Below are 6,447 nucleotides of genomic sequence, written 5' to 3'. Positions count from 1 at the left end.
TCCAGATCTTGGTTCTGTGTCTTAGCTTCTTGGTGCCTGAGTTACCTCATCTGTGAAATGGGATGACAGTATTACCACTTCATGGCCTTATAAAGTGGTGTCATTACACAGTTTAGCCCGAGAGTCTGGCATGTAGTAAGGAATCAATAACGGTTAGCTTTGATTATTTTTAGTTGGAGGAGAAGGATGACCAGATCTCCCTGGAGATCAGGGAGACCTTCCTGGAGGAGGTGACATGGCAGAAGGATGAGCAGGGGACAGGTGGGAGTGCTGCAGGCCGGAGGAAGGGCAGGTGCAAGAGCAGGGGGAGGGAGGAGGGGAGGGCAGGCGCAGCCCTGAGCTCCACTTCCCAGGCCCCAGCCTTACTTTGTCACCTGGACCCTGTTCTGTGTCCACTTCCCTGTTGGCCACGACCCTATGGGTGCCTGAGGACAGAGGGGCCAGCTCCCCTCTGTGCTGGCCGCCTCTCGCCCCCACACACCCCACCCCACTTCCCCAGAGCCACCGGGGTGGGCGAGAAGCTGCACCCCAGCGTCTCAGAATCTTCGTCTTGCAGCCCCCAGCAACGGGGCCGCAGCCTCGGCCGCAAGAGGGCGCCGTGGCCCAGTTTGTGCCCCCAGCATTTGTGGAACACAGCCTTCCCTGCTCGGCCCACGCTGTGCAGGGGACCATGGGCAGGGGGTGGGGGGGGGGGGGCGGTGAACCCACTCTGGTCCCTGCCCTCACGGAGGGGAGACGGTAGCTGGGGTCTGGTGGGAAGGGCTGGGCCCAGAGGGTACAAAGTGCCATGGGAATGAGGGGATGAGACCAGCCCCAGGAGACTCAACCAGAGAAGGCTGCACGGAGGAGGTGCCCTGGAGCTGAATCTGGAAGGGAGAGGGAAGGGCAAGGCAGGACAAAGGAAGGGTGTGTGCAAAGGCCTGGAGGTGGGAGTCCGGGCTGCTCCCAAGGTGGCACCACTTATGAGGAGCCTTGAAAGCCAGGCTGACATGAGGACGGTCGTGGAGGCAGGGCTGGCTGGCAGCGGCTCACAGCAGTTGACTGAGTTTGGTCTGGGGAAGAGGAGCAGGGAATTGGGTCTGGGGAGACCAGGGAGGGGGCACCTCTGGAGTTTGGGTGGGCAGGGAGGGCCGGCAGGGCCGATCTCCCCCAGCCCTGTCCTGGGCATGCCTGCGGAGCCCCGGGTGTACCCGGGCAGCTGCTGACGTTCATTGAGCACTGGCTGTGTGCAGGGTGGGGCTGCGCGCGGTCTCATTCGGTCTGCCCAGCCCCCTCTGAGGTAGCTGTAGTCGCAGTGGCCATTTTACAGATGAGAGAACAGGCTTGGAGGAATTAAGCAACTTGCCCTAGGTGACCTTGCTAGGAGTGGCCACTGTGTGATTTGCATTAGGTCCCTCAGCTGCAGGGCTTGAGGGTCCTCAGAGTCCCCTCCCTCCCTCTGTTCATGGCTAGGGGTCCAGGGCTTCAGGCCGGGGGCAGTCCCAGCCTCACTCTCACCCTCGGGAGTGGCCCAACCCTGCTGGGCTCAGGCTCCCTTCCCACTGTCCTGAACCGTGACTCCCACAAGCTTCTGGCTTTGTCCCAGCAGAAGTGGCCCCCCGGCCCCAGTTGGCCCTGGACCGGGCTTGGTTCAGGTGCCCTTTGTCAGCCAGCTGTCTGGCTCCATCCAGGGCTGTGACCTGGCTCGATGCCACTTACCTGGAACCAGGTGGTGCCCTCCCAGCCTGAAGAGCTGGGGGCTCAGTATGGCAGCATGAGTCCCAAGGGCGGGCCTGAACTAGAGCTGGCAGGGGAAAAAGATGTGAACCCTCATGTCCCTGCCCGGGAAGCCCTTGTCTGATGGGGGGGTGACATGATCCCTTGCTCCTGGGAAGCACCCAGTCTCATGGGGTGGTGGCTCTTGCTTTCAGGCGCTGCCCAGTCTGCTGAAGTCTGTGGTTCCTTCCTCCTCAGGAAGCCCGGGTCTCATGGGGGAGACCTGGCCCCTGGCCCGGGGAGTGCCCTGATGGAGAACGTAGTTGTGGTGAAATGAGATGGGCTTGTCGGCTCGTGCCCCAGCACCTGACACGGGTGTGTGTAAGGGCCTGGGAAATAAATGACGGCCACGTGAGCTTGTCTACCCACAGCCGGGACCTCCCCAGGTTCCTCTTGGAGAACGGAGGGCCAGTCCGATTGATGGATTCCACCGCATGGGCTGGGCCATGCTTGCTGGCAGACGGGGCCTGGAGGGGAAGGGTCTCCAGGTGGATTTCCTGTCTCCCCCAGCTCACACCTCGTGCTCCTTGCTGCAGGCAAGGGCTGGTGGGGTCCTCATCTCTAGGTGTGGCCTGACGGGATGGCAGCCCCCACCTCCAGTCCTTCCTCCCACCTGAAGCGTGGGCCCAGCAGAGTTCTGCACTTGGTTTCAGGTCCAGGCTCAGCTGAAAAAGTGGCAGTGCACTTACCAGTTGCCCTTGGCCAGGAGGGTTTCTCCCTTAGGACCTTGATGGGCAACGGGAGGCTGGACCAGTCACCCCCAAAGATCCCTACCTTGGTGGGTTATATTTTAGCTATTGAATGAGATGCCATATGTGAAAATGCCTTGCACGATGCCTGGCCCTGGTGCTCCCCAAATCCCAGGGGACGGAGGCAGGCAGGCAAATCTGGCTGGCAGGTGGCATTCTCCAACAAAGCAGACGGAACAGCCGGCAGCCGGGTCCTCAGCACTCAGCCCAGGCCCTCCCAGCCCAGGGTTCCCCTTGGCTGTTTAGCAGACCTGGCACTTTTTGAAGCCACAGCTCAGACAATATGGCTTCAGTCCCCAGAGCTGAGAAAAAGGAGAAGTCCACAGCTCGCCCTCTCTTCCGCCCTTCTCCTGCTGACTTCACCGGAGCTGGAGGGTGGGACCACAGAGGCCCCCGGGGGGGGAACAGCCAGGCGTCCCAGATGTCCCAGCACCCTATGGGGAAGGGGGTTGCCTTTTGCTTCAGATTAATTCGATTCACCTGATAACTACTGATTAGTCCTCCACCCGTGACAGCCCTGAAGACACGGCCCCCCACCGGTAGCACTGTGCCTAGCACATAAAAGTGCTCAGTAAGGATTATTTTTCTTAATAAGTACTTCTCCACCCCGACCAGACAGTATGGGCGGACTTCTCTCCTCTTCACCATCATATCCCCAGTACACAGTGGTGCTCAATGAATGCTTGGTGAATGAATGAGTGAATGCAGTGAATGCCTGAAACACTGTCCCTCAGGGAGCCTACAATCCTGGGAAGGAGGCAGGCCTGTTAGCAGCGATCAGAGCTGTTGAATGGGGTGCACTTTAAGATTTTATTTTTTTAATTTTTTTTTAAAGATTTTATTTTTTCCTTTTTCTCCCCAAAGCCCCCCGGTACATAGTTGTATATTCTTCGTTGTGGGTCCTTCTAGTTGTGGCATGTGGGATGCTGCCTCAGCGTGGTTTGATGAGCAGTGCCATGTCCGCGCCCAGGATTCGAACCAACGAAACACTGGGCCGCCTGCAGCGGAGTGCGCGAACTTAACCACTTGGCCACGGGGCCAGCCCCTGAATGGGTGCACTTTAAATGGGTGAATTGTACATGTGAATTAGATCTCGAAAAGGTTATTTGAAAAAATATCAAATTAGCTATTATTAAAATTTGAGTGGGAAGTGATGGGTAATGAGAATAGATTGCATCTTGCAACCCTTCTGCTCGCACACTGTTGCTACAGAGTAATGTGAATGCCTGATGGGCGTGAGGGTGGTGGCCAGTTAGGTGCGAGGAGTAAAGGGTTTCCTTCACCACACTGGGCAGAGAGAGACAGACACGTGTAGGACGGAGTCTGTCCGTCCCGGGGAGCATTTCGGAGCACTCATCCCAAACTGAAGAGTTTCACAAAAAAGGCAGAGACACTGATAATCAGAATGTGTGTCTGGGAAGGAATATTTTAAATGGCATGGAAAATAACTAAGGACAGAAAATTCAAATAAAACATTAAAACTATTGTACCACATTTAAATATTTCAGAAACTTAAATTTCTCTAAATTATGAGTTTATATAAAGTAATGTTTGTATTCTGAATGTCATCTTTTTAAAAAGCTAATTGAATAACCAGAATAGAAGGGATACGAATTATAACCAAACTTTTTATAAAACAAGAAAAAATAGCACCAACTAGTTCTAAAGAAATATCTGTTTAACAGGTCATCTGCTTTCTAAAGGGCCAAGAAGTGAATTGCAAAATCAGTAACAGAGCTCTCACTCGAAATATTTTTAGTGAAACAGGTAAGTTTTGACTGAAGCAACAATTTGACAAGGCGTGATTAAGTAATCTGGTTTTCCAGCTGAAGGTTTTACAAATTTTAGTTATATTGAGAAAAGAAAATAATTATAAAATGAGACATTTTAACTTAATATTTAATTTCTATAATATTTAATTCATAACATTAATTTTTTTAATTTTTAATTTTTTTTAGGATTTTATTTTTTTCCTTTTTCTCCCCAAAGCCCCCAGGTACATAGTTGTGTATTCTTAGTTGTGGGTCCTTCTAGTTGTGGTGTGTGGGACGCCACCTCAGCGTGGCTCAATGAGCGGTGCCATGTCCATGCCCAGGATTCGAACCAACGAAACCCTGGGCCGCCTGCAGTGGAGCACGAACTTAACCACTCAGCCACGGGGCTGGCCCCCCATAACATTAATTTGTTTTCATCCTTTCTTATTAAATTTTAAAAGGTTTTGCCGTAGAGGCTTAAAAAACAAAAATTGATGAGAGAACAGGAGAAAAAGATCCTCTCTTGGAACTCAGAAGTGATTGTACCGTGCAACTTTGCTGTAGTTGATTATTTCTATTAGCTTTCTGGTGGATTCTTTAGGGTCTTCTATATATAGAATCATCGTCCACAAACAACTAGAGTTTTACTTCTTCCTTTCCAATTTGGATGCCTTTTATTTATTTTTCTTGCCTAATTGCTCTGGCCAAAACCTGCAGTACTGTGTTGAATAGCAGTGGGGAGAGTGGGCACCTTGTCTTGTTCCTGTTCTCAGAGGGATGGCGTTCAGTTTTTCACTGTTAAGTATGATGTTGGCTGTGGTTTTGTCATATATGTCTTTATTATGTTGAGATATTTTCCTTTATACTCATTTTATTGAGTTTTTATCATAAATGGCTGTTGGATCTTGTCAAATGCTGTCACTCTATCTATTGAGATGATCATGTGATTTTTATTCCTCATTTTGTTGATGTGGTGTATCACGTTGATTGATTTGCAGATGTTGAACCATCCCTGCATCCCTGGTATAAATCCCACTTGATCATGGTGTATGATCCTTTTAACGTATTGCTGTATTTGATTTACCAATATTTTTTTGAGGATTTTTGCATCTATGTTCATCAGCCCTATTGGCCTGTAATTTTCCTTCTTTGTGTTGTCGTTGTCTGGCGTTAGTGTCAGGGTGATGTTGGCCTCATAGAATGAGTTAGGAAGCATTCCATCTTCAATTTTTTGGAATAGTTTAAGAGGGATAGGTATTAAATATTCTTTTAATGTTTGGTAGAATTTCCTCAGAGAAGCTATCTGGTCCTGGACTTTTGTATTTTGGGAGGGTTTTGATTACTGTTTCAATCTCTTTACTTGTGATTGGTCTATTCAGATTCTCTATTCTTGATTCAGTTTTGGGAGGTTGTATGGGTCTAAGAATTCATCCATTTCTTCTAGGTTGTCCAGTTTGTTAGCATATAGCTTTTCATGGTATTCTCTTCTAATCCTTTGTACTTCTGTGGTGTCTGTTGTAATTTCTCCTCTTTCAATTTTAATTTTATTTATTTGAGCCTTCTTTTTTCTGACTGAGTCTGGCTAAGGGTTTGTCAATTTTGTTTATCTTCTTAAAGAAGTTTCATCGATCCCCTCTATTGCTTTTTTAGTCTCTATTTCATTTTTCTTTTGCTCTAATTTTATTATTTCCCTCCTTTTGCTGACTTTGGACTTTGTTGTTCTTTTTCTAGTTCTGTACTTTAAGATTACTTGAGATTTGTCTTCTTTCTTGAGGTAGGCCTGTATTGCTGTAAATGTCCCTCTTAGCACTTCTTTTGCTGCATCCCATAAGAGTCGGTATGTCGCATTTTGATTTTGTCTCTAGGTAGTTTTTGATTTCTACTTTGATTTCTTCACTGATCCAAGGGTTTTTCAGTAGCATGTTGTTTAGTCTCCACATATTTGTGACTTTCTCAGCCTTTTTCTTGTAGTTGATTTCTAGTTTCATAGCACTGTGGTCAGAAGGGATGCTTGATATGGTTTCAATCTTCTTAAATTTATTGAAGCTTGCCTTGTTTCCCAACATATGGCCTGGCTTTGAGAAAGTTCCATGTGCACTTGACAAGAACGTGTGTTCTGCTGTTTTTGGGTGGAATGTTCTCTACATATGTATTAAGTCTGTCTGGTCTGTTTATTTAAGGCCACTGTT

Source organism: Equus asinus, chromosome 5 (genome assembly GCF_041296235.1).
Source record: "Equus asinus isolate D_3611 breed Donkey chromosome 5, EquAss-T2T_v2, whole genome shotgun sequence".
NCBI classification, from domain to species: domain Eukaryota; kingdom Metazoa; phylum Chordata; class Mammalia; order Perissodactyla; family Equidae; genus Equus; species Equus asinus.
The sequence above is the reverse complement of the archived record's forward strand: the minus strand, read 5'-3'. Positions refer to the sequence as shown.